Source organism: Giraffa tippelskirchi, chromosome 6 (assembly GCF_054371585.1).
Source record: "Giraffa tippelskirchi isolate mGirTip1 chromosome 6, T2T-mGirTip1v1.2.pri, whole genome shotgun sequence".
NCBI classification, from domain to species: domain Eukaryota; kingdom Metazoa; phylum Chordata; class Mammalia; order Artiodactyla; family Giraffidae; genus Giraffa; species Giraffa tippelskirchi.
Window position 1 is genome coordinate 39,052,173 of NC_137280.1, and position 26,883 is coordinate 39,079,055.

Genomic DNA, 26,883 nt, shown 5'->3' on the forward strand with positions numbered 1-26,883 from the left:
CCAACTTTTTCACTCTCCTCTTTCACTTTCATCAAGAGGCTCTTTAGTTCTTCTTCACTTTCTGCCATAAGGGTGGTGTCATCCGCATATCTGAGGTTATTGATGTTTCTCCCGGCAATCTTGATTCCAGCTTGTGTTTCTTCCAGCCCAGCGTTTCTCATGATGTACTGTGTATATAAGTTAAATAAGCAGGGTGACAATATACAGCCTTGACGTACTCCTTTTCCTATTTGGAACCTGTCTGTTGTTCCATGTCCAGTTCTAACTGTTGCTTCCTGACCTGCATACAGGTTTCTCAATAGACAGGTCAGATGGTCTGGTATTCCCATCTCTTTCAGAATTTTCCACAGTTTATTGTGATCCACACAGTCAAAGGCTTTGGCATAGTCAATAAAGCAGAAATAGATGTTTTTCTGGAACTCTCTTGCTTTTTCGATGATCCAGTGGATATTGGGAATTTGATCTCTGGTTCCTCTGCTTTTTCTAAAACCAGCTTGAACATCTGGAAGTTTACGGTTCACGTATTGCTGAAGCCTGGCTTGGAGAATTTTGAGCATTACTTTACTAGCATGTGAGATAAGTTCAATTGTGCGGTAGTTCAAGCATTCTTTGGCATTGCCTTTCTTTGGGATTGGAACGAAGACTGACCTCTTCCAGTCCTGTGACCACTGCTGAGTTTTCCAAATTTGCTGGCGTATCGAGTGCAGCACTTTCACAGCATCACCTTTGAGGATTTGAAATAGCTCAACTGGAATTCCATGACCTCCACTAGCTTTGTTCGTAGTGATGCTTTCTAAGGCCCACTTGACTTCACATTCCAGGATGTCTGGCTCTAGGTGAGTGATCACACCATCGTGATTATCTGGGTCATGAAGATCTTTTTTGTACAGTTCTTCTGTGTATTCTTGCCACCTCTTCTTAATATCTTCTGCTTCTGTTAGGTCCATACCGTTTCTGTCCTTTATCGAGCCCATCTTTGCATGAAATGTTCCTTTGGTATCTCTAATTTTCTTGAAGAGATCTCTAGTCTTTCCCAATCTGTTGTTTTCCTCTATTTCTTTGCACTGATCGCTGAGGAAGGCATTCATTTCTAGTGAAAGTTAAAAATGGCACATCCAAGTTGGAAGACAGTTTGGCAACTTTTTAGTGGTAAAAAGAAATAACATATCAAGCCACAACAAGACACGGCTGAATATTAAGTATACACCGCTAAGTGGAAGAAGCTAGTGTACAAAGTCTACGTATTGTATGATATTCTGTGAAGGTTCAAGTATAGAGATGGTAAAAAAGATCAGTGGTTGCTGGGACATTAGGGGAAAGACAAAGGATTGACAAGGCGAAGCACAAATGATGCTTTAGGGTGGTGAAACTACTTTTTCATGACAGTAATGACACATACATGACATTATACATTTGTCAAAAACCTTAGAACCTTCCAGCACAAAGAGTGAACCTCAATGTGTGCAAGTTTGTTAAAGTCATTTAGGCTGTTGGGAGCTCCCAAGAATGATTGAGTATGTGACAAACCAAATAAATATGTGAAAAACCTCACCAAAGGAAGTTCAGAAGAAAGATCTGGCCAAAGTTAATTTGTAAATCAGTAGAAACAATAAGATTAAAGACAAAAGAAAAGTACTAAAAACTATACTATTAGTTGATGAAGCTGTTTCCCACAAGAGTATATGTTAACTACTCTGTTACTGCTATATATGATTATCACAAGTGAATAATAAGTGAGTTTATGTTAATGATGGGAGTCAAATTATTCACTGTTGGATTGAGGTTACATATAACCAAATGTTGGAGATTAGAATGATCTATGTTTAACAGATTAGAATTTTACCCATCAGTATGTACTTATGTTTAGCTTAATATAGATATGGATGGTTACAGACAGAAATACTTATTGATATATAAATATACATGAGTAATTATAATTATATATATTTCATCTATAAATCATATCTATATATAATTACAATTATATAAAAAATATAATTATATTTCCTGGTGGCTCAGATGGTAAAGAATATGTCTGCAACACGAGACCTGGGTTTGACCCCTGAGTTGGGACTATCCCTTGGAGGAGGGCATGGCAATCCACTCCAGCATTCTTGCCTGGAGAGTCTCCATGGACAGAGGAGTCTGGCAGGCTTCAGTCCATGGGGTTGCAAAGAGTCGGATATGCCTGAGCGACTAATTATATATATTATATTAATATTTAACAATCCATTAAGCATGGATCATTCTAATCTCCAACATTTGCTTTATGTAACATTGATTCAACAGTGAATAATTTGACTCCCATCATTAACATAAACTCACTTATTGTTCACTTTTGATATTCATACATAGCAGTAACAGAGTAGTTAACATATATTTCCTTGCATTGTCAGCTGAGACCGGTCAGAAGCAACAAGTCTAGATAATAATAGTACACCCAGTAATGAGCAAACCTGGTGCTCAAATATTGTTTTCTATTATTGGATTGACCAAAATGTTCATTCAGGTTTTTCATGAGATGTTATGGAAAACCAGAAAAAACTTTTTGGCCAACCCAATATGATTCTCCAGTGAAAGGAACCAAGGCTCTTCAGAGAATTTATAAGTGGGGCAGGAAATATGCAAGATGAGCCTGGAGCATTTGTAGTGTCAGAAAACAAAGAAGTAATACACACACATATACACATGAACACACTAACAGGAATATGTCAAAGGGATACAGGAGTCAACAGAAGGAGCCCTCAAAGGCCAAACCTGAAGCAGTTTTAACAAAATTAATGAAATAATATTGGATTACAACCCTAAGTATAAAATACATATCTCTGAGCCTACACTTATATAAACAAATAATTGAATAAACAAATAAATGAGGGAGAATGAGTAAAATTCACTTGCAGCATTCCAAATAAATTATGTACATACTCAGCTTAAAGAAGATGGGACATAAATTCCCTCTCTGTAAGTGTCTGCCAGGAACAGTGGCTTCCTTCCAAAGAGAGCACTTTGAAAAGAGAGAAAAGATCATAACTACAAAGCAGAAACCTGACAAACAATACCTCAGTCACGTAATCAAGATCAGCATCCTTAGTGATATCAAGTTAATAGTATGTACCTTGATATGATAATAGTTAAGTGCATTGAAGTGATGGAAATAAATGACACTCTACCTCTGTGGTTTCCTTCTGGAAACACATAACCTCAATTTGAGTATGAAGAAAATATCAGACAAATCCTAATTGGAGACCATTCAAAAAAATACATTACTTATACTCCTCAAAACTGTCAAAGTCATCAAAAACAAGGAAAGTCTGAGAAACTACCACAGGCAAGAGCTGCCTAAGGAGAAATAATGACTAACACAATGTGGTGTCCTTAATGAAATCTTAGAATAGATAAGGGAAGTAGGTAAAAAACAAAGGAAATCGGAGTTGAGGGCTTTTGTTATAATAATGCATCAATATTGGTTCATTAATTGTAACAAATGTATCCTAAAAATGTTTAATGGTAACAATACAGGCAAATAAGTGCAGTCAGTTCAGTTCAGTTCAGTCGCTCAGTCATGTCCGACTCTTTGCGACCCCATGAATCGCAGCACGCCAGGCCTCTCTGTCCATCACCAATTCCCGGAGTCTACCCAAACCCATGTCCATCGAGTCAGTGATGCCATCCAACCATCTCATCCTCTGTTGTCCCCTTCTCCTCCTGCCCCCAGTCCTTCCCAGCATCAGGGTCTTTTCCAATGAGTCAACTCTTTGCATGAGGTGGCCAAAGTATTGGAGTTTCAGCATTGGAAGGACTGATGTTGAAGCTGAAAATAAGTACAGAGAATATTGCAAATCTCTTGTATGATCTTTCTGCAAATGTAAAATGTTTGTAAATTAAAGACTCTATTTTTAAAATATACTTGATTTCACATCATCTTTGAATCACTGTAGTAACAGTTATCTCCTGTTAACACATCTGACAAAGTCCAGACAAATATAAGTTAAGGAAAATTTCCAATTTTTGTTGAAAGTCAATTTTTTAAATTTAATTTTTATTTTATGTCAGAGTATGGTTAGTTTACAATGCTGTGTTAGTAGAAGTGAATTCTTCGTGAATCTCTGTTTCTCTACATTTTCTGAACGAAGAACTGATTTTCCTTTATTCCAGACTATCTTGAAAAAGATAATTGTTAATGAAATAGATTTTGAAGACAGAGATGGTGTCTACTTCCTAAGGAAAATGCAGGCAAGCACTTTTATTTTGCTTAAATTCAGGATTCATTTGTAATGCAACTTTCTGTGCATACAGACTTTAATCTGGGTCCATTAACATTGCCTAGTGTGATTTGGAGCAAGAGGAACTGACACAAATATGCTGATGATCGTGTTGCTTGCTGGACCATGAGTAATAATGTCTTTTTTCTCTGACCCAGTGATCGCACGTCTTCTGTCAGCTTCCCTGAAACTGTGGCATTTTAACTTCTTAGCTTTCATGTAGGACAAAATCTTAAATCCATTACAGTTCTTGATAATCTCTTTATTTAAATATTACTATTGATTTGTTTTCACTTAGTTAAAAACATTCTATAATGTACAGGGGCTTCGTCTTATTTACTCTGGAATTTTCTACTAAATATGAAATTTCTTGCTTTTTCCTTCCACTTTCCATTATGACTTCTTATTAATACTAATAATCAAATTTTTTAATCCTCCTCAATAAGCTATTTTATACATATACACTTCCCTCATACAAACTTCATAATAAACACAAGTGGCCTGATCCTCATTCACCAATTTAAGTATTTATAAAATGTCTTTGGTTGATAAATAGCTCCTGTTCTAAAATTTCCCCCCTCAATCTACTCCTGTTGTTCCTGACACCTTGGTATCTTCCCAAGATACCCCCATCACCTTTTGAGAAAGAAATTAAACATTTGTTCTAGTCCTGGATCAGGAAATGGCCAAAGGAGCTACAGTCTCTTCAATTTGTTCAAAAGCAATATTTTTTTAAATATTATACTTGATAATGTCCACATTGCATTGACAATGAATCTGAGGGTCAGAAAAAATGGTAACGTAACCAAAGCACATAGCACATAAATTCCACTAAGTTCCATAGCACATAAATTCTGAAGTCAGAATTTAAATATAGAACTGGTTGAATCAAAAGACCTTTCTTGGTCTTCTGTGTCCTTTGCCTGTGTTTTTCTAGGCAAATATCCTTTTTTTAATTTAGTCTTTTAAATAAAGGATGCTTATTTACTTTACTCTTATCTTATCTGTATCTCTATTATATGACTTGAAATTCTCATTAGGAAGTCCTAGGTGTTAGCATAATGGTCTACAGGCTTAATATCTGATAAATGGCAAAAGATCCTAGGATATGATATGGAAAAATGCAGCACTTGAAGTCCTTCACATATCAGAAAACTTGTATGTTATCTACTGTGGGTCACAGTGCTTTCCCCTACCTTAACTGGCCCAGGAATCAAATATCTGGACAAAATTACAATGTCACTGAGCCTTGATGCATAATCAAGGCCTAGGAAAAATTTCAATCCATTTGAACAGAAATATAATTGCTACTAACTTGCAAATTTTAGCATTTAAAGTATTTTTTAAGCATACTTGTACAAACTTCCTTTTCTTTAAGCCCTAGAATATCTTGAAAGATATTTCCTTTGAAATTATTTTGTTATTTTCTACTTTCCAAGGCTGTAATGGGATTTTGCATAGGATAGCCAGCCACAAACAACATTTGATAGAAAAGACCTTTGATAAACTTCCACAGCCAGATATGCTCATGTAAACCTCTGAAGCCTGAATGACATAACTGAATGTCTGTGTTCTCTTCTCAGTCACAGAGGGTTGGAGCGTAAATGCTAGAAGATTCAAAAAAGTAAAACCGAATTCTAGATAGAAAAGTCCAAGACATCTATTTTAAAGTAGAATTAAGGTATTAAAGGAGGTTATTTAATCTGAATTTGCAAAACTACCCTATAAAAATTAATGATTTTATTGAGATTGGAAAAGAAGAGAGTAGGTAGCAAATATCCTCTGCAAATTCCTTTAAAAACTGCATTCCTTGTTAGCTTGATGCACATAACTTGTTTGGTAAATAATCAGAAATATGTGTATGAATTAAAAAATAGTAATGATTTTTAATAACACTTTTCTGGTGTGGAATTAATTTGTTGTTATAATAACTGAAATGCTGACTTTTAAATATGTGAAAAGCTTTGTGTCACTAATTTGTTTTTAAGAGAGCAAACTATAGCCCTCTCTATAGACTCATGTAATTGATTTGTTACTTTAAAGAGCCGGTTACATAAAAATAGTTGGGAACAGGAGCTTTCCAACAGATTATTATATGAAATAACTAATTTAAGCGTGTATAGACTCAATTACCTGTTTGGCAATACGAGACCATATCTTCACAGGTATAATCAGAATGGTGCTCTAGTTTAGAGTCAACAGCTACTCTCCAACCTAACCTTCACCAGCAGTGTCAAGAGACTTCAGAGGCTCTTTTATCTTCCTTCAAAATCCCTAAATTGGTTTGTATAATTTGTCCAAATATATTTGTTTCGTCTTTGCAAAGCCAAAAACAAAGATGATGTTAATATGAAAGGAGAAATCTATTTTTCAAAAAAAGACAATGTATTTTTAGTGGAATATATTTTTTCAAAACATTTTACCATAGTTAAAAGTTTGGATTCATAATTTAGCTAGGTAATATAGATGAACAGCTTCCCAGGTGGTGCTAGTGGTAAAAAAAAACCCACCTCCCAATTCAGGAGATGCAGGCAGGAGACACAGCTTCAATCCCTGGGTTGGGAACATCCCCTGAAGAAGGGAATGGCAACTCACTCCAGTATTTTTGCCTGGAGAATCCCATCGACAGAGGATCCTGGTGGACTATAGTCCATAGGATCGCAGAGTCGGACACCACTGAAGTGATTTAGCACACATACACGATGTAAATAAAAAACAGTAGTTAGTGTATTTGCTGATTCTTAAGAAAAAAAGTCAGTTTTTGTTTGTTAATAGTGTTAAGACTTTAGAAAATTGCTATGGATGCTATTAAAATTTGATTTGCTAAAATGTAATTAATTCAGGTTGCTTTCAGGATGTCTATCTATGGCTAAACATAAAGGATTCCACAGCATTACTTCTGCCTAATGGGTAATAATGTTTAAGCCTGCAAAGGACCATCACTAAGGACTTTGGTCTTCATTGCTACTGGGGCAATCAATGACTTTTAATTTTTAATGTGCACCTGACCTGTTTGCTGATTTAGGAAATCTGAGGTGGGATTCATGCTTTTGCATTACTAACAAGTTCAAGATGAAAATTATGTTGCAACTGCATGTATCATGGTGGGGGTAACAAAGTATGGATACTAGAGAACACATCTAAGAAACTTTGGCTTTCATGTGATACTCTTAACTCTGTAGGTCTAGTTTTGAACCAGGATAATAATTACCCATCTCTTCAATACCAGTTCACTTTTCTGCTTGATGAGATTCTAGGTTCTAGGAGAACATTATCACAAATATTGTAAATGTTAATATGGATACAAAAACCATCATTTGTACTCAAAATTAAAGGATTAAGTTATGTTTTAATGTTTATTTCTGTACATATATATATATTTTTATTCGAAGTCATCAGTTCATACTGATGTCTCCAACAACAAAGGGTTCATTCTCATCCTCTCTTTTCTTATTACTAACTTTCTTTTCCAAAAGAGAGAAATCTGCTTATTTCTATTCAAATACATTCACTAATTTGCTCAGTTGAAAAATTCAAAAAAAGTAGCTTCAGAATTGCTAAGCCATACTACTATGACAAATGCTTATTAGCTAGAACAATAATTATTTATAATTCTATTTGTCTTTGAAGTGGAAGTCACTCAGTCGTGTCCGACTCTTTGCGACCCCATGGACTATACAGTCCATGGAATTCTCCAGGCCAGAATACTGGAGTGGGTAGCCTTTCCCTTCTCCAGGGGATCTTCCCAACCCAGGGATCGAACCGAGGCCTCCCACATTGCACGTGGATTCTTTACCAGCTGAGCCACAAGTCTTTAGTCTTCCATTATTTGGTCAAAGTGCTGTGTTCCAAAGTTACTTAGATTGGTTCTTCCTGAGTACCAACTCTTGTCACCTTTGTAGTGTAGGTGAGAAATATTCACTTGAAACACAATTAAACTTGTTTCATTTTATATTTGATATTGGCGGGTTTTTCTCTTTCACATCCTCCAATATTGGTTGATTTTATGTATCTACTTTTCAACTATGTAAAACACTGGCATGGTTCCAAAAGTCCCAACTACATAGGCATGTTTACCCAGAAGTGTGTCATTTCCTCCATCACTCTTTTTTATTCCCATCCCTCTGTCTTTTCTAACTTATTCCTACCTTTTCCCATAGAGAACCAATCTCAATCATGTTCGCTATTTTTCCTGTTTCTTTTCATATAAATGAGCAGAATCTATGTCCTAGAAGAATTTATTAAAAATACTATCTTGAGATGATAATTTTATCATTTACTAAATTTCCATGTGTAGTTGCTCTATTTCTGAGATTTTATTCTATTTTGCTGATACGTTTGTCTAGCCATGTTCTAGTGCCATATGTTTTAATCATAGAGACTTTATGGTATGCTTACTATTTGATAGGAATCGACTTCCTCATGATCTCTTATAAAAAGCTAATATGTTTTAGATAATATTTTGCACTTTCCTTCCTTCTTTTAACAATATATCCAAGAAAACACTCTATGTATGTTCATAAAATCTGTCATTTTTTTCAGCTTAATAGTATTCACACAATTTAACCAATTGCATTATTTTATATGAGCATTTTGTTTGTTTTCGAAATTTAAAACTATAAACAATACAGTCAATAAACTTGGCATGTGCATTTCACACTTTTGGAAATGCATCTTCAGGATAAACTACTGGAAGTAGAATTTCTTTGCCAAAAGATAAGAGTTCAATAGTTTTGTTAGGTGCTTTCAATTTCCCCTCTAAAAGGGATACACCAGTTTGCTTTCCCAATGACAATAAATGAGAGAACTATCTGTCCCTTATAGCTTCCCTAATAGAAGCCACAATAAACTGTGGAAAATTCTGAAAGAGATGGGAATACCAGACCATTTGGCCTGTCTCTTGAGAAACCTGTATGCAGGTCAAGAAACAACAGTTAGAACTGGACATGGAACAACAGACTGGTTCCAAATAGGAAAAGGAGTATGTCAAGGATGTATATCGTCACCCTGCTTATTTAACTTATATGCAGAGTACATCATGAGGAACGCTGGGCTGGAAGAAACACAAGCTGGAATCAAGATTGCTGGGAGAAACATCAATAACCTCAGATATGCAGATGACACCACCCTTATGGCAGAAAGTGAAGAAGAACTAAAGAGCCTCTTGATGAAAGTGAAAGAGGAGAGTGAAAAAGTTGGCTTAAAGCTCAATGTTCAGAAAACTAAGATCATGGCATCCGGTCCCATCACTTCATGGGAAGTAGATGGGGAAACAGTGGAAACAGTGTCAGACTTTATTTTTGGGGGCTCCAAAATCACTGCTGATGGTGATTGCGCCATGAAATTAAAAGATGCTTACTCCTTGGAAGGAAGGTTATGACCAACCTAGATAGCATATTTAAAAGCAGAGACATTACTTTGCCAACAAATGTCCGTCTAGTCAAGGCTATGGTTTTTCCAGTGGTCATGTATGGATGTGAGAGTTGGACTGTGAAGAAAGCTGAGCGCCAAAGAATTGATGCTTTTGAACGGTGGTGTTGGAGAAGACTCTTGAGAGTCCCTGGGACTGCAATGAGATCCAACCAGTCCATCCTAAAGGAGATCAGTCCTGGGTGTTCATTGGGAGGACTGATGTTGAAGCTGAAATTCCAATACTTTGGCCACCTCATGCAAACAGTTGACTCATTGGAAAAGACCCTAATGCTGGGAAGGATTGGGGGCAGGAGGAGAAGGGGACGACAGAGGATGAGATGGTTGGATGGCATCACCGAATCGATGGACATGGGTTTGGGTAAACTCCGGGAGTTGGTGATGGACAGGGAGGCCTGGCGTGCTGTGATTCATGGGGTCGCAACGAGTCGGACATGACTGAGCGACTGAACTGAACTGAACTGAATAGAAGTCAATATCAGTGAGATATCATGAATACAAGTGAAATACGGTATCTGAATTAGTTTCAAGTTGCATTTCTTCAACTATAAGTGAGGATGAACATCTTTTCATAGGCTTAAAAGAAAAAATATCCATAAATTATCAATTTCTTTTATTGCCCACTTTTCTTTCTTTCTTTTTTTTTTTTTTTGCTTTTGTCTTATGTATTAAAAACTTAAGAAATGCATTGAAAATTCCAGGAGTTTTCAAGTCCACCTGGCTTTTACTTTCTGCTCTCACTGACTCAATGGACACGAATTTGAGCAAATTCTGGGAGACAGTGGAGGACAGAGGAGCCCAGTATAGTGCAGTCCATGGGGTCACAAAAAGTTGAACATAACCTAGCGACTGAACCACAGTAAGCAAAATGCAGTCAAGGGCAGAGAACTAAACCGTCTTTAGCAAGTAATCTAAAACAAGCATTGTAAAAGAGATATGATGAGAGAAAATAAGATTGGATGATTCTACTTTATATTGGGGAATAATTCAAGACATTTTCATGGAAGAACCTTTGAAAATGAGACATAAAATTTGAATAAGAACCAAAATAATTATGGGAACAGTAGGAGCCGGGTACAAGAACACAAGACAATAATGATTATAGTCCTAACAATCTGATGTGCCTAATTATAATAGAACCTATCAAAGACCTGCTAGCATACTAAGGGTTAGTCTCTCAGTCATGTCTGACTCTTTGCAACCCCATGGAGTGTAGCCCACCAGGCTCCTCTGTCCGTGCAATTCTCTAGGCAAGAATACTGGATTAGGTTATCATTTCCTTCTCCAGGGGATCTTCCAGATGCAGGGATCGAACACAGGTCTCCTGCATTACAGGCAGATTCTTTACCATTTGAGCCACCATGGGGGTCACTTGCATACTAATCACTCAACAATTTCCTGTAACACAAACCTCATAACAATCCTATGAGAAAAGGATGATAACCTTCTCTTGTTGAATGGGAATATGTGTTCTTGTTCAAGTTTACAAGTTTGATCTCATAAAGAACTGGAATTTAAATTAAGTCCTCTGTTCACTAAACCCCATATGAATCCCCCTCCGTGAGGAAATATCTATTTCAGGCAATATTTCCTCCAGAGATTATGCGCAGTTCAAACATGTCTTGCAAACTGTGTGAATATTTTTTTTAAAAAAAATAGCAAATTACATAAATGTTCATAGTAAAATTGTCTCAGGTGCATAAGTACACTGAAAAATCTTCCTCAAATAGTTCTCTATTTAGAGGAAAAGTCCATAGGACTTGATCTGTTATACTTTTCTACTTATAGCTCTTTCTTCTGACTAAATATTTTAATCATTTAGGGAGAACCCTTAAATAATCTTGATAGAAGGGGCAAAAGTGAAATGAATTAAATCAGAAATTCCATGGTTGGATCACAGGAACTAGTATTGATTTTTAAAGCTCCCAGCGCTTCTAAATGGGCATTCACAGTTGAGACTCTGATCTAGAATGAAATAAAACCTACTGGGAAAATAACACTAATGAACCTTCAAAAACAAAACATTAACCTGAATTTATCATTTATTATGTGTCATTCCCCAGGGAATAACTTCAATCTTTGTTGTTCCCTTGAAAGCTACCATAATCACTTATTTATGCATTATTTTATTCAACTTATTCACATTTATTGATTTCATGCTTAATTCAAACAATACTTACTGTATTATTGCAGTAGTTCTTATTGTAAATTTGAAAATAATTTTGAGAAACTGGTACATAAAAGACAACAGTGTAGCCATTGTGAGGAACAAAATAAAGAACATTTTGCCAAAGACACTATTGCATAAAATACATATATAGACATAATGCAAAAATTTTAAGAACAAGAACTATATAAAAATACAGTAAGAATTGAAACCTGAGAAATATAACTTCTGATTTAGAATATCAAGAAAGAATTTTTGGAGGACATGGCTTTTAAGCAAGGCCATCAAGAATGGATAAACTTGCTGACACTATGTGAATAATCATGTTCTAAATAGATCTTGCTTACAATAGCAAGGCAACTGCCATTTTGAATTGTACCGACAGCTAGAAATGTCCATGCTTCTCAACTTTCTGTAGTGGAACAATATAATAGTGACTCAGAAAAATCAATAGCTTTGGAAATTCTGTAGATAGCACCAGAAATTCTAACTTATTAACTGAGATTAACTGGTTCTTTCTTCCAGTATGGTTTATCATTTGTACTTTTATACAGTGTTACTATATCAGATCATTTTCTATTAGACAAATAGAGGAAAATTTTTCATAATTAACAAAAGTCTAAATTTTCAAAAATAATTCTTTAATTTATTTTCAGTTGTTCAGCATATATAAACCATCAAAGTGCATGTTCCCACAGATGACTGCTTTAATAAAAAGATGACTGTTGCAATTATTATGTTAATAATTTGCATGTAAATCTAAAGCAATGAAGAAAATAATATTTGGAAATTGATTGCTATTTTGAATGAACATTGACCCTGATCTTGTTTGCACTTTTCATTAGTTTAGGAAATTATCTGTTATTCTTTTGTTGTGGTATGTGAAAAGGTTATCTCAATAGCTTTAAATACATTTGATTTATTGAGTATTTTAAAACATGTTAGATATCAATAATTGCCAGGGTTTTTTAGTGATCTTGGGGTTTTACTTTCTAAATTATTCCCACACTAAAATGAATCATATAACTACTAAGAATGATGTTTTAGAGAGGAACTGCCCAAATAGCATAAATTTAATTATCTATCAAGTAATATAAAAATTAAGGAAAGGTTTCCTGGGAAAGAGCAGCATATTCTCTGCTGGACAACGATGTTCTTATAAAGAGTTTCCAGAGGACTTTCAATTTTTGTAATTTTACAAATAACCCCCTAAATAGACGGAGTGAATTATGAGTGCATGTTCTCATTTATTCATTTAACAACATCTACTCTATGCAGGAGACGTTATTAGATTATGTTTATCATTTGGAAGAAGTTAATTTGAGATTAATAGTTTTGTGGTTTTTTTTACAAAAGTAAAATTAAATCTCGTGATTATTCATGACTAAATAATGCTAATATGTACAAATTTCAGCCAGCAGGCAATGAAATAGTTCTTGGCATAAGCTGATTATTGATTACAATGCTTTGAACAAAGCCAAAAGTCTATTTCACTAGTTTATTTAGAATCATCATAATATTATATCTTAACATTAAATTTTTATTCAATAAAATTATATTAATTTTATTTAAATCACAACATTGAGAGGTAAGAAATTGGTCAGGCTTGGTAAACTAAGTTAATAAAAGAAACATGGCTTGAGACATAACTGTTTTTAGAATGGTTGCAGTTTCTCAAGAAGGTCTAATAATCTTTTCAATCAAATCTTATTGTCACAGATTCATTTTCCTTTTTCCAAAGAGAAGAGTCCATCCTTAATAGACATCTCTTACAGAAACCATAATGCCATCTACTGGCAGCCTCCAAAACTTTGTAAACTTTTAAACAAAACCATTTATGCTTAATCAATTTAAAAAAAGATATATATTTTTAATAAAGAAATACCTACATTCTGAAATAGCTATGTTAATATGTTCACATATTTAAAAGTTGAGGTATTGTCCAAATGCACGTTACATTTTATTGCCTTCATAGGAAAATGCTTTCATGGAATAATATAAATGATATAAGTACCAAATAGCTAGTATCCCATGTTCTTACTAACTTGCAGGGTAAAAATCCCTTAAATAAAAAAGGTATTCAGAGTTCAAAAGTATTGCTTAATATTTCTGGGTATCATTAGGTCACTGATTCACTTCTTAATATTTAGTTCCAAAGAATATTGATAGAAATTATAAATAACAGACATACGAGAATTCTACTGAAAAATGATTTTGTGATTAAAGGCTGCAGGAAGTAACAATGAAGTTTTATAGTTAGTTATGTAATTAATTGACTTAATAAGCTTTTTGAGGAAAGGCTTTAAAAATAGGTTCTTACCAAGTATATAATCATTAATTTTAAATAGTTAAAGTTAATATTAAACATATCTATACTATCATAAGTACATACACAATATATGTATGTATATTCCAGATGCATATATATATATACACACACACATATATATATATGTATATATATATATTCCAGATGTCTCATTCAATTGATTCTACAGTAAAAGAAAATCATGAACATGGAAAATCAACTTTTGATTTTAAACACCAATAAGTGCCTTAAAAAATAATCCATGCATCATTTTAATGGTTTACTATAAGTATTTCCTTAGCCTTTTATTGTTCTTTCATGTATAATTTTACACACTTTTAGATTGAATTCTAAGAGAAAAATTCACACAAAGATTTTGAAAGCTTTGGGAATGAATGCATATCATAATTTGTCTTGTAAAACAACCAATTTCCCTACATTTTGTAGGAGTCTTGTTCCCTCAGACTATCAGTAGGAGGCTTTATAGAGAAAGCCTAAAGGCAGCCATGCCATCCTACGAATGTGCATAATTCATGCACAAGAATGTATTTCAGGGAATCTTGAAATCTTGTCATGTCTTTTTCAGTTAAAGTACAAGAAGAGTACTTAAAAAGTAAGTCCTATCAGTTCAGAAAGGCATTTTTAAAAGGCCATTATAAAAGAAGTTCTCAGAACTCTGGCTCCAGCAAAGATATAAAGGTTAAAAATTGCCTAGGCAGCCCTATTCTGTGATTATCTTATTTTAAATGCAGATTGTCAGCAACTTTGAACCATGCATGTTCATGATAAAATTTAGAGAAATGAAAAGATATGATAGGAGGAATGAAAGCATTTTCTTGCACAGAAATTTAAGGGAGAGGACACAATGTTAGATAAACCAGCTTTAAAAGTACAATCATTCTTATACAAGGCAAAAACAATAGTTTTACTTTATTTTCAAACTGCTCTTGTATATTAATATTTGGTATACTGTTATTACTTAAAAATATTAGTAATAGTTCACAGGAAAAATATTGTGTAGTGATATACTCAGATTTTGAATGATTCATATAAAACTATTCTTAACAAAGGAGTTTTGTAATCTACTTTCAAAAATGCAAGAGAGATGCTAACATTAATTCATAAAGAAAATTGAAACTAATTCATGCACTTACACAGATACTTGTGCTCTTATTGCTTAGATAAAAAAAATCATAAAGTAACTGAACTATCTTGCTCTTGTAAAAGTGCTTTAGTTTAGACCACAGAACAATATTTAAAAATGAATTAAAATATTATTCATCATCTGCTCTTCTTTCTGTCCTGAAAAAAATTTTCAGGTAGCCAACTGTTTTGAAATAAATTTCCCTGCAGTTGCTATAGTGATGATAATAAAGTTCTTGCTTCTATTTGTGTGATAGAGGTTCCTAGCAGAATACTTGAAAAGGTAAGCTAATCAAAATGAAGACACTGTTAGTTATCATCATGAAGGCAGCCTCCTTGAATTTAGTTCACAATTGTAGGACTCAATCATTGTCGACAATTTTATTATATGTCTATTATCATAATCCTTCTCAATGTCACCCTAAAAATTATACCACAGAGAGGAGCCCTGTTTTTCATTATAAGTTAAAGTCATTGGACAAAGAATATTTAAGTTAATTCTGGATATTTTGTGAGAAAATCAATGATTGAAGCAAAGATACCACTCCACTAGCTGTTTTTGTCCATTAAAAAGCTTTATTTTTCTAACAATACAATGACTGTATGTCGTTTTGCTTCAATGGCACATGGTGTTCAAGTCTCGTTTTATATCAGTGTGGACAATAACCAAAGAGCTTAAACTTGTCAAACTGGATGAATCATCAAAGACATGTCATAGATACAGCAGTATTACTTAGATACATGTTCTACCACCGTGATGTAAAAAAGTAAATACTAGTATTTACCTTAAAACATTTGGGAAATGTAGATAGTTTTAAAAATTGTCGGTTCGAAGAGAAATTATCCAAAGCAGCTCAAGCACATATAGAAGGCATTTCATGTCATTTTGATGAAGAAGCAGAAGTGTTTATTCTGACACTCAAAACCAAATTGTTTGTTAAAAATAACCATCACATTTGAAGCAAGTATTTTACTGAAATAGTTACCACATTTTCCAATCACGGTTATATTATAAAGATGTACAGCACTTGTGTGCTAGTAGAAGCCTTGAGTATTACTTCTTTTATATTTCATTAGCTCCTAAAAGCAACTATTTTGTTTATAAATAAGCTATTATAATGGCATATATTAGTTTTCTACTGCTGTGACAAATTATCTCAAATTTAGTATCTAAAACAACACTGATATATTGATAATAAGTCTAGGCACAGCATGACTTTTCTGGTAGCTCAGGTTGTAAAGAATCCATCTGCAATGGATGGCTTCTTTCTGCAATGGATTGAACCCAGGAGACCTGGGTTCAATCCCTGGGTGGGAAAGATATCCTGGAGAAAGGAATGGCAACCCACTCCAGTATTCTTGCCCAGAGAAGTCTATGGAAAGAGGAACCTGGCAGGCTATAGTTCATGGGATCACAAAGAGTAAGACACAACTGAGCAACTAACACACACCCAGGCACAGCATGACAGGCTCAAAATTTCTGGTCATGATCAGAATTTGCTTAAGTCTGAAACCAAGGCGTCAGGCAAACTGAGTTCTCCTCTGGATTCTCTCAGACAGGATCATTTTCAAATTTATTCAAGCTATTGGAAAATTCAGATATGACCTAAAGCAAATCCCTTATAATTATACAGTGGAAGTGACAAATAGATTTAAGGGACTAGATCTGATAGACGGAGTGCTTGATGAACTATGGACGGAGGTTCGTGACATTGTACAGGAGACAGGGATCAAGACCATCCCAAGGAAAAAGAAATGCAAAAAAGCAAAATGGTTGTCTGAGGAGGCCTTACAAATAGCTGTGAATAGAAGAGAAGCAAAAAGCAAAGGAGAAAAGGAAAAATATACCCATTTGAATGCAAAGTTCCAAAGAATAGCAAGGAGAGATAAGAAAGGCTTTCTCAGCGATCAATGCAAAAAAATAGAGGAAAACAATAGAATGGGAAAGACTAGAGATGTCTTCAAGAAAATTAGAGATACCAAGAGAACATTTCATGCAAAGATGGGCTCGATAAAGGACAGAAATGGTATGGACCTGACAGAAGCAGAAGATGTTAAGAAGAGGTGGCAAGAATACATGGAACTGTACAAAAAAGATCTTCACGACCCAATTAATCATGATGGTGTGATCACTCATCTACAGCCAGACATCCTGGAATGTGAAGTCAAGTGGGCCTTGGAAGCATCACTAGGAACAAAGCCAGTGGAGGTGATGGAATTCCAGTTGAGCTATTTCCAATCCTGAAAGATGATGCTGTGAAAGTGCTGCACTCAATATGCCAGCAAATTTGGAAAACTCAGCAGTGGCCACAGCACTGGAAAAGGTCAGTTTTGATTCCAATCCCAAAGAAAGGCAATGGCAAAGAATGTTCAAACTACCGCACAATTGCACTCATCTCACATGCTAATAAAGTAATGCTCAAAATTCTCCAAGCCAGGCTTCAGCAATATGTGAACCGTGAACTTCCAGATGTTCAAGCTGGTTTTAGAAAAGGCAGAAGAACAAGAGATCAAGTTGTCAACATCTGCTGGATCATCGAAAAAGAAAGAGAGTTCCAGAAAAACATCTATTTCTGCTTTATTGATTATGCCAAAGCCTTTGACTGTGTGGATCACAATAAACTGTGGAAAATTCTTCAAGAGATGGGAATACAAGACCACCTGACCTGTCTCTTGAGAAACCTGTATGCAGTTCAGGAAGCAACAGTTAGAACTGGACATAGAACAACAAACTGGTTCCAAATCGGGAAAGGAGTATGCTAAGGCTGTATATTGTCACCCTGCTTATTTAACTTATATGCCGAGTATATCATGAGAAACGCTGGGCTGGAGGAAGCACAAGCTGTAATCAAGATTGCTGGGAGAAATATCAATAACCTCAGATATGCAGATGACACACCACCCTTATGGCAGAAAGTGAAGAAGAACTAAAGAACCTCTTGATGAAAGTGAAAGAGGAGAGTGAAAAAGTTGGCTTAAAGCTCAACATTCAGAAAACTAAAATCATGGCATCTGGTCCCATCACTTCATGGGAAATAGGTGGGGAAACTGTCACACTTTTTATTTTTTGGGGCTCCAAAATCACTGCAGATGGTGATTGCAGCCATAAAATCAAAAGATGCTTACTCCTTGGAAGGAAAGTTATGACCAATCTAGATAGCATATTAAAAAGCAGAGACCTTTGCCAACAAAGTTCCGTCTTGTCAAGGCTATGGTTTTTCCAGTAGTCCTGTATGGATGTGAGAGTTGGACTATAAAGAAAGCTGAGCGCCGAAGAATTGATGCTTTTGAACTGTGGTGTTGGAGAAGACTCTTGAGAGTCCCTTGTATTGCAAGGAGATCCAACCAGTCCATCCTAAAGGAGATCAGTCCTGGGTGTTCATTGGAAAGACTGATGTTGAAGCTGAAGCTCCAATACTTTGGCCACCTGATGCAAAGAGCCAACTCATTGAAAAGACCCTGATGCTGGGAAAGATTGAGGGCAGGAAGAGAAGGGGACGACAGAGGATGAGATGGTTAGATGGCATCACCGACTCAATGGGCATGAGTTTGGATATACTCCGGGAGTTGGTGATGGACAGGGAGGCCTGGCGTGCTGCAGTTCATGGGGTCACAGAGAGTCAGACACGACTGAGCGACTGAACTGACATGATTGGAAAATTTCAACTCCTTGTGATTGTAGTACTTACTAAACTGTATGTTTCCTGACAGGCTATTACTTGGGGGTTCATTCTTCTCAGAGAAGTTACCTGCATTCCTTGTCTCATGGCCCCTTCTACCTTCAACATCAGCAATGGAGAATCTTTCTCATGTGGAATTCCTCTTATTCTTACTTTTAAAGGGCTCCATTGGTTAGGTGCAGAGAAGGCAATGGCACCCCACTCCAGTACTCTTGCCTGGAAAATCCTATGGACAGAGGAGCCTGGTAGGCTATAATCCATGGGGTTGCTAAGAGTCGGACACGACTGAGCGACTTTACTTTCACTTTTCCCATTCATGCACTGGAGAAGGAAACGGCAACCCACTCCAGTATTCTTGCCTGGAGAACCCCAGGGATGGTGGAGTCTGGTGGGCTGCCGTCTATGGGGTCGCACAGAGTCGGACACGACTGAAGCGACTTAGCAGCAGTAGCAGCATTGGTTAGGTGAGGTTCACCCTAATTAACCTCCCTTGTTTAAAGTCTACTGTGGCATAGAAATTAATCTAACATTGGGAGTAAAACCCTCTTTATTCACGGTCCGACGGATTATGTAGTATGTATTTACCTTAGTGTTGATATTGTGGGAATCATCTTAGAATGTTTCTACCTTGTGATACAAACACATTTGGTTATTTAATGAAAGGTATCATTCATATGACTCAAGATAGACTGCATGCAATAAAGTACTAAGAAATTTATTTTTAAACTAAATTGTAATTTTTTTCCAAGACAGAAGGTATGTGTACAGATATAGGGAATTACTAGTTTTCATAGAGCATAATGTCGGTCATACAATGTAATTGGAGCCCTTTTCTCCTTTTCAAAATTGCCAATAATAGACCACAATCATAATCCAAAATTCAATGACACTGAGAGGTAACTCAAGTAGTTCACAGAAGCACTTTAGTCAAAAATCTAATTCACCTCAGTTTCCTGTCATTTTTTTTTCTTTACTACTAATAGTAGACATTTAGGCAAGCTATAAAAATACAGATACATAAAAAAGAGATTGAATATGAAAGTCAATTTTTTTCATCATTAAATTAGGATGTTGTGTATATCAGTGTTTCAGTTTAGGAATCACACTACATGAATTTTATTCGGTGCTGTCACTTATTAGCTTTGTGATTTTGAACAAACTAATACACACTTGATCTCCAATTTTATTACCAGTAAGATGAATATAGTAATAGTATGCCTTAAAACTGTTGTGAAGAAAATTGAGACAAAATATATAGCCTAATTAGTCCATAAAGCCAAGTGCTTAATAAATGGCAGTTGTTGCTATTATTATTGTTATTGTTGATATTACTACCCAAGAACTTATGCAAGATGTTCAAGGAATAAGAAAAAAATACTAATATATTTATTGTTATATAAATAAAGAGATGATATTGATACAACATAGAATTTTAATTAACCCTGACAACATTTTATGATATAGATATTATTTCCATTGAACAGGTAGGAAACCAATTACAGTTGTTTGACATACTCAAAGCCCAGAATTGGCTGGTAGCAGAGTGAAGTTTCCAACTGACCCCTATGCTTGCAGTCATTCCTCTCTGCTGCTCTCTGTCCTAAAAGTCACAGGAGACAATATACTTCAGTTATATAATCTGACTACAAATAGGATGGCTCCCGATCTCCTGATATTCAGAGAAGCTAAAAAATGTTCCTACGGATTGAAACAGCTATCAGAGAACATTACCTAAAGGAGAATTTTCTTATATTCTTGGACGTAAAGAAGTCATATTGATCAAACACTGGAAAATTGAGGAAACCAAAGATAATCTTGATTAACCATACAATATTGGAAAGGGTCGGTCCTGGATAGATTTTCTTTAGCATTCTTTCTCAGTACACCATAAAACTGATTACTATCTAAATATATATATATATATATATATATATATATATATATATTTGAGTTGGCCAAAAAGTTTTTTCAAGCTTTTCCGTAAGATCTTATATAAGATATACATTATAAATATATATATTTATGAAAGTGCAAGGAGAACACCTACCTGAGACCATGAGGTCATTTACACAAAGTCTTTTACAGTTATTGGTAGTTTCAAACCATGTAACAGCTTAGTCTAAGTCATCTTAGTGACAAAAGCATATGTGTGTAAATTTCTGATTATGAAGCTAATAATTTATTTTACTATGAGCATTTAAAACCAGAAATTTACATTTAAAACAAATATTTTCCAAAACAAAATATGTTTATAGGCCAGAGATGTGAAGCCATAACCTGACCAATGACATATGGGTCATGAGTAAACATATGATCTGCCACGGTGACTCAATTAACCATCCATCAAAGTAATTGCATAATACCTCAGAAGAGCTAGTCTCCACCACTGAGGGTCAGCATCCCATATTAAATTTATCAGGCCAAAGCATCACTTTGCTGTAGCTTATCTGACTATATTATAGAAAATATTTTAAAATGATGCACTTGATATTGTATTTATATTTTTGCTCTCTGGAAGAAATTTTTGACAAACTTAGTCTTGGACTGCTGTTAAGAAATTATTTGTTTTATGATAAGTATAGGTGAAAAGCACTACTTACAAGTATAGCACTTTAATCAATTCTAATCGTGCTAATGTTGAAATAAGAAAGAAGGTATATCATTTATACATTATGTAAATTATGTATAAAGGTAACACATTACAAACTTCCAAAAAGAGCCATGCCTGAAATGATTTATGCAACTTTCTAGACATTGAATCTTTCTGGAATACTATACATGATGAAATAATGACAATACTCTATAAATAATTTTAAAAATGTGTGTGTGAGAATTGACTTAGATCAGAAGTATGACAGTGAAAGAGCTTGAAATTATGAGCAAATAAACATTGTGTTGGATTTGTAATTCATAATTAAGATGTACTTATTAAATTAGAACATGCCACGTTCCTATCTGACATCCTTCTTCTTCATTAAGGTTTACATCCTGAGAAGTAATTTCGTATCATTAACCTTATGTGAATTTACCCATAAGCCTTAGCATAACAAGGAAAAAACACTTGAGAGGAATTAAAGGGTATATTTTAGTCAATCAATACATAGTTGCTTATTTGCATTTTATGCAATTTGTATTACATTTGGAGAGAAGAAGGAATCACTGGCCAGAGCTCTAATCTTACATGATTCTTGATATGGGAAAAGAATTCCATGCCACCAAATCTATTTTTCTACTTCTTCAGAATGTAACCTTCCTCTGGTGTGTTTCAAATTTTTCTGACCTATATTAGTTTGATACAAAAATCTTACTAAGTTTCTGGTTTTTCTTATTTTTTTCTGGAATTGGCTCACTATTTTAGAATAAGATATAATAATACTTAAAACAACAAGAAGAAATATTAACTATATTAACCCTCTAAGAAAGCAAAACTGTATGTGGTTAACTGTCAGTTGTGGTAGGTAATTTTTTTTTTTTTAAGGAGAGACCAAGTAGAAGATATGAACAAGTTTTCAAAAATTGTTTTTGCTATACAAACTAAACTACTATGCTGTTAGCACTGCTGAGCCTGGTAAAGTTATCTGAAAAAGAAACCAGGCACTAACATGAAAAGATATTCTCTACTAGTAAAATTAACTTGAAAAGTCAGAACCTACACAGACACTATTAGCCTAGTTGGACCCAAATAAGAACTACTTGGAAATTGTCAATTCTCCCCATCCTTTAGATTTTCATTATCAAAAAGTCTGATAATTCCTTAATGTTAGTGTATACTCCTTATCACTTCTTCAGATACAGAGATTTAATCTAAGAATAAAGCCTTTCAGCACTTGGATGCTCCTGCAGGAACAAACACCTTTTGCCACAACTTCACTGCTTCAACAGAAAGTCATGAGAGCTGCTGGGATTATTCTTGCCCATCAAAATCTCTGCCACCCAATATATATCCCATCATTCAAGAAAACTACGTATGATATCCTCCTCACACACAAGATAGCCAGCCGGCAGCTTCAGTGCCAATGCCAAAGTCATTCAAAGATGTTTAAAACTGGTAGATTTCCACTTGAAAATTGTAAACTGAAACTGACTTACCTTTACCGTTATGGATGGGCTTGAGGCAAACTTGGTTTATGTCATTGCATCGATGAAATTAAATTCTTGTAAAATAGCTCTGTCTGATGTTAACTTCATGCTTTCATCTACTTTAAAAAAAGAAAAAGAAAATGAAAACGAAAGAATTGATTAGAGTTTCCACAATAAAGCAAAATCTCTGTCCTAACACATTCTTTCACACTTCAATTTGAACAGAAGATCCACTTTTTTGATTGAATGCATAAAAGTCATGCTAGTTTAATTTTCGCAGTTCTTTTATGCTACCTCCAAGAGTACTTATCCCTTCACCGAAGATTTACTCCTTTGTTTCTTGGGTTAGGGGCCAATGATTTTTAACAAGATGCATGATGTTCTTCCTGGGACTTGGAAACAGGCGGGATCAGAACCATCAAACTGTTACAGAATTCTACGTAATCATCATGGGATGGCTGAAGTTTCAGAACCCAATCAAGTTATTATGTGGGAATTAGGTACTTTATGCTCAATATTATCAGTTATTGAAAATGCAAATTAAATCCAAAATGAGTTACTTTGAGAGAATGGCTACAAAATTAAAATTAAAACTGACAATTCCAGCTGCTGACAAGAATGGGGAGCATCTTGAATTGTCAGATTTTGCTGGTAAAATGCAAAATACTACCATCACTGTGGAAAACAGTTTTGATATTCACACAATAACCTGCCTGTGCATGTATGTAGCAGCTTTATTTGTAATAGCACAGAACTGGAAACAACCTAAATGTCTCTCAAATGAGGAAGGGAAAAACAAAGTGTGGTTCATTCACATCAGGAATTACTCAGGAATGAAAAGAATTGACTCTTGAAACTTGCAACAATGTGAATGAAACACAGATGCATTCATAGGTATAGTCAGTAGAAAGCTAAAATTCTACTCTCCTCTTATATTACATTCTAGAAATGACAAAATAATAAGAATGGAGAACAGATAATTGGAGTTAAGAGAGAAAGGAGGGTTTAAATACAAGGAGTAGCATACAGGGAGAGTGATGGAACTATACCAGTATCTTAACTGTGGTGGTGCTTATGAGTATATACATTTATCTAAACTCACAGAATCGTTGACCCAACTGTGTGGATTTCATTATATGTTAAATTTTTTAATTTGAAGAACATAAACTTAACAAAGTGAATTTTGAACAACTAATACTCTCTGCAGTGGGAAGAGTATGACTTTCTTCTCTGGAAAATAGAACATTCAAGCCCAGATACTAGCACATGATGATTGATGAAAATTCTTGGAAGTAGCAATTCTTAGGGAACAAGAGCTTGGTCAGAGAAAGTACAAAATGAGCCTGAAACATCTTGTGACAAAAATTTTAAAAGTACTAGAATAATGATGACAAATGCTAAAAAGACACATGTCAGCTTGAAAGGGTTCCCACTTACAAAACATGGGATAATATTAATGGATTTTTAACCCATTAAAAAAATAGGAATCCATAAAGTCATATTGGTGCATACATATACATACACATATGGAGAGAGAGAGGGAAAGAGAGGGTAGTTTTTACTTACAATAGGATACTAATACATTTAGTAGGAATTATGGAATTAGAATTAGAAAATAATTATTTGGCAGCTATCACAGTGAACATCAATAGATAGACTGTTGGGTTAAAATATTTTTTAATAATGGAATATTTATGTAGTTTCAAAAACATTCTGCAAAGTACTTATTAATTACAAAGAGGTAAGTGAAGAAACTAAGTAGATAGCACATTAATCAAATAATTAAAATTAATGTAATAATGTAACAAATAAAAATCATGCACTACTTAATGAAATGCAAAAAAAGGAACAAAACATCACCTCTATGATGTTCTTTTCAAAGTGCATAATATTAATTTACTCATGAGGAAATATCAGACAGACCCAAATTGAGAGACATTATGCAAAAGAATTGGTGTATAATATTTAAACATATCAAAGTTATTAAAGTCAGGGAAAGACTAACTAGACCAGATTGAAGAAGAATGAAAAGACATAGCAATTAAAATCAAATCCTGGATTTTATCTGCTTGCTCTAAAAAGAAATTTTTGAAATAACTGGCAAAAAAAAATGGGTCCTTATACTGATACAGTGAAAGTATTAGTTTCTTGGTCGTGGTTGACTCCTTGTGACCCCATGGACTATAGACCACCAGGCTCCTCTGTCCATGGGATTCTCCATGCAAGAATACTGGAGTGGGTAGCCATTCCCTTCTCCAGGGGATCTTCTCAACCTAGGGATCGAACCCAGTCTTTTGAATTGCAGGCAGATTCTTTACCATCTGAGCCACCAAGGAAGCCCGTTGTGTTGTGTCAATATTTATTTCTCAATGTTGATGATTATATTGTGGTTATGTAAGAGAATGTTTTGCAGAAATTCCCCACTTAACCATTTGGGGGTAATAAAATGTTATGCCAGCAACTTACTCTCAATATGTTTTTTAAAAAGTTATTTCTATTAATTTTGTTTGAAAGTAAAAGAGCTTCCAAGACAGCCTTTTGTGATTATTGGTTGTGTGTCAATATGTGGGACTTTGACAAACTATGTGAAATGCCTTTCAGGATGTTCTTTTGATGAGGAGAATAAGAAAAGCGTTTTCTACCAGCTGCCATCTTTTATTGTTTTATGGGTTGCTGCACATGTATTAACTCTTTTGTACTTTCAAGTTGCACATGCATATGGAACAGAATGAGTTCCCTCTAAACTGACCCTAGAGAATCCAACAAAGAATTCTTAAGAAAGGAATTTAAAGGTGTGCATCATGATTAAAGTGATCATGGGATCACTTTAAAGTGATCATTAAAGTGATACCAAGTAGGACATTGCATAAAGCTGTGCTGAACTGGTTTTCATAGAGGTGACTGGAAAGAATCAGGTGAGATAGAGTATCAGAAATGGTATGAAAGAAGTGAACACCCTGACATCATTCAGATGGCTCATGCCCTCTATTATAGCTGGCTACCCACCTACTATATGGAGCCTAATGTTTGTGACTGAAGAGTGGTAAAACATCAATTCATTCCAGAGTCATTTCAGATGTTGGCCAAATACAATCTTTGTAAAAGGTAATATGGAGCAGTGGCCAGAGCTGCTGGAGATATTTTTAGATTATTCTTAACTATGGAAAGTTATATATTTGCTCTGGAACCTAGTCTATACGTGAGCTCAACAATTGAGGCTTGCCACATAGCATCCTTGTACAACAAATATACTACAAACGGCATCGGATTGACTTGACCATAAGTCCCTGTGACTTAAGGAAGTCTTAGGAAAGACTTCATTTTAACATAGGTTCTATTTGAAACTGGCACATTTTTGTATCTAAGGACAGCATTAAATTGCTTTCAAAATTCACAGAATTCCACCAAACACTGAAACTTCTTATGGTAGTTATGAATGGATGAAGAAATTGAAAATTTTTTTAAAAAAAGGAAATAGATGTCCCATAACAGACGACTATCTTCAAACTCCTAAAATACTCACTTAAGTTTTTTCTTAAGACTCAATGGTCCACCCTCTCACACATGCCTTAAAATTTTACTAGGGCAGATAGCTTCTTTCCTGATCCTTGCTCACCAGGTTCAATTGAAATGATATTATCAATACTGTGAACCAATATGACGGCATGGCATCTGCAGAATGTCAAGATAATTCTGTTTATCAGAGTCTTTGCAGAACTGGCCACTATGTTAATGGATGAAATAAAAGACAGATAAGTCCAACAGGTTCTGAAGTGATGCATAAATGGTGTCCAAAATAAGCAAGTAGCAAAT

The 26,883-nt window shown here is 34.9% G+C and overlaps 1 long non-coding RNA gene across 2 annotated transcripts in view; it reads right to left on the reverse strand.

Annotated features, from left to right (window-relative positions):
* LOC145510421 (uncharacterized) overlaps positions 1-26,883 on the reverse strand; it is a 122,086-nt gene that overhangs the window by 17,880 nt on the left and 77,323 nt on the right. Inside the window, exons 2-3 of one of the 2 annotated variants that reach the window (XR_014057005.1) lie at positions 23,080-23,186; positions 2,926-3,004 (exon numbers count right to left, since the gene is read on the reverse strand). This is a non-coding gene — a long non-coding RNA (uncharacterized LOC145510421). Of the gene's footprint in view, positions 1-2,925; positions 3,005-23,079; positions 23,190-26,883 lie in introns of both variants that reach the window. The other variant, XR_014057006.1, reaches the window with a different exon arrangement.